The following is a 3,057-nucleotide window of genomic DNA, read 5'->3' as shown; positions in this document are numbered from 1 at the left end:
CATTCCCTGCCCAGAACGAGCTCGCAGTTTAGAAGGGGGAGACAGATATCAAGGCAAATAAATAAAATTACAGAAATGTACGTAAGTGCTATGGGGATAGAAGGGGAAAGAGCAAAGGAGTCGGGGAGATGCAGAAGGGAGTGGGAGATGAGGAAAAGTGGGGATTAGCTGGCGAAGGCCTCCTGGAGGAGATGTGCCCTCAATAAGGCTTTGAAGGGGGATGGACAACAGTAATTGTTTGTTGGATTTGAGAAGGGTGAGCGTTCCAGGCCAGGGGCAGGACGTGGGCTAGGGGTTGGCGAGATAGGCGAGATGGAGACATAATGAGAAGGCTAGAGGAGCACTAGAGGGATCAAGGCACAGTGAGAAGGCTAGCACTAGAAGGCAGGGAATGTGTCTACCATCTCTTTTGTATTAACCGCTCCCAAGCACTTAGTAAAGTGCTTTGCACACAGAAAGCACTCAACAAATACTGATTGGTAGAAAGCTTTGGGGTAGGCCTACACTGCTTGAATGAACTGCGTTAAGCACCTTGGTCATATCTGCCACAGCCTCTTTCATGACGCACAGACCCAGCCAAATAGACCAGCTTCTCTCGGGCCATTTCTGCCGGGTCACGGCATGGCAGTCTGTGCCTGATCCATGGAATTCCCTCCCTGGCATCTGTACTTTGGCATGTGGAGATATTAAACACGTGGTTATTGCCTTCCTCAGAGAATATGGGGCACAAAACATAAGAAAAACCAAGCTCTTTGGCAATCAAAATTTCAAAGTTTAAACTCACCTTTGGAACCACTTGGAAAAAAAAAAGTCACACTAAAATTAGCCAAATCCACAATTCTCCCTTAATGCCACGAAAGGGAGATCTTTGACTACTTTGCATAAATGAAAAATCACCAGAAATCCATAAACATTCTTCCAAAATTTGTGCAATATTTCTGCTTAAGATGGCACCACAAACAACAGCAGCAACGAAAACTCAGCAATCAAGAACCCAATATAGTAAGTTCTGTTAGGCACGGGATTCACCTGGAACTAACATCTTCCTGGTGCATGAACCTCAAAAAAAAATGATGGCTTTAATAGCGTAAATAGTCTTGTTTCTGATTATATCCAGTTTTAAGACAGAGATGTTAAAATCAAATGTAAAAAGAAATTATGACAAAGTCTGGTTAACTTGAATAACGTTCTACCTGGCAACTATTTAACATTCTTGCTCTCAGACACTTGATGTGAATTACTTCAGCATTGAAAATGATCTACATGATTAATCTAGCAAAGGTTTTCTTCCCAAACAGCAAACGTTTGATATGTTTCTGTGCATACAGAATCCCAGCTCTGTCATTTTCTCCTTCGGGACCTTGGACAGGTCACTTAACTTCTCTGTGCCTCAGTTACCTCATCTCTAAATTGGGGATAAAGACCGTGAGGCTTATGTGGGACAGGGACTGTTTATAACCTGATGAACTTGTACGTACACCAGAATTTAGTATAGTGCATTGCACATAGTAAGCAACTAACATCTTCCGCTAAGGATAGTGATAATAAGGATAATAAAAATAATTTTTATGCCTTACAACCCATAACTATCCTGGGTGATTCATTCCTAAAGGAGTTACCATTCAGTTGACTCACTACCACCATTCATCTGGAATAGATGCAGCCATCGTAACGACTATGTCTGCCTGGGCTGTGGAAATCAAGAGGCTGGGTAAAAGAGCTCTGAGAAAAAATCTGGAAATGGACACAGGATAATTAAGATCCTCTCCGACATACATGGAGCTGCCAGTATGAGGGAGAAGGAGAAAAGATATTTTACCCCCATTTTACAGGGGAGGAAACTGAGGCCCTGAGAAACAAAGCGATGTGCCCAAGATCACACAAAGAGCAAGCAGCAGGGTCGATTGTAGAAGGTGATGAGAAGCAGCATGGCCTAAAGGAAAGACCTGGGTTCTTATTCCAGCTCCACCACCAAACTCCTGGGTGACCTAGGGCAAGTCACTTCACTTCTCTGGGCCTCAGTTCCCTCCTCCAAATTGAATCCCCTATTCTGACTTCTTCAATCACAGAACCCATGAGGGCCAGGAACTGTGCCCAATCTGATGATCTTGTATCTACCCCAGCACTTGGCCCATAGTAAGTACTGAACCAATTCCACAATTATTACTCTTATGATCGCTGACTCCAGGGCTCATGCTCTTTCCACTAGGCCACACCGCTTAGTCTGCAACACTGGAGATGTTCCAGAGACCTGAATCCACCGAGGTTCTGGTTTCTTAGGCTCCCTCAGGATGTTCTACATATCATTCAATCAGCACTATCTACTGAGTACTTACTGTGTGCTGTGCTAAGCAGTGGGAAGAGTCCAATACAATAGTTCCCTGCCCACAATCACTTCACGGTATTGAAGGAGCACTTTCTGTGGGCAAAGCACTCTACTCAGCACTTGGGAGAGTAGAATACAACCGAGTTGGTAGGCACGCTCCCTGCTTACACTCAATCACTACTCCTTTTTGAGTGCTTACTGTCCCAAACACTTGGGAAAGAACCATACAGGAGCGTTGGCAGATACATTTCCAGCAGTTGTTTGTGTGGGAATCGGGGGTGAGCAGGTGCAGCTTACGAGGCCGTTCTCCTCAGTGACTTTGATCGCAGCCTCTCTGCGAGTGGGTTAGGGGCCAGGAGAGGGAGGAGGAAGAGGAGAAACTGACACTACCGAAATAAAGATCGTCAGGTGGAACCGTTAACTCTCTCATCAGGCTAAAGCATCCCTATAAATATGCCTCCTCGTCCGCTCCCTCTGTCATCCTGGAACAAGGACTCTCTCCATCCGGGCACTTCACTGGTGTGTGGAACGAATTCTTGGGGGAGTCAGAAATGCCGAATGCCTCTCTCATCTCAACCGCTCAGCCTCTGGATCAGCCTGTAGCTCCAGTGAGTAGTTTTCCCTCTGTGCTTTAGGACTGTGGCCATGAGGCTTAGTCTTCTGTGGACCATCCTGTTCTCCCAGCTCCATGCTGGTCAGTGCACGATGGTCAACGGTCTCTGCACCTTGAG

The sequence above is a fragment of the Ornithorhynchus anatinus genome, unplaced genomic scaffold (genome assembly GCF_004115215.2).
Source record: "Ornithorhynchus anatinus isolate Pmale09 unplaced genomic scaffold, mOrnAna1.pri.v4 scaffold_462_arrow_ctg1, whole genome shotgun sequence".
Lineage (NCBI taxonomy): Eukaryota > Metazoa > Chordata > Mammalia > Monotremata > Ornithorhynchidae > Ornithorhynchus > Ornithorhynchus anatinus.
This window is presented reverse-complemented; position numbering follows the sequence as displayed.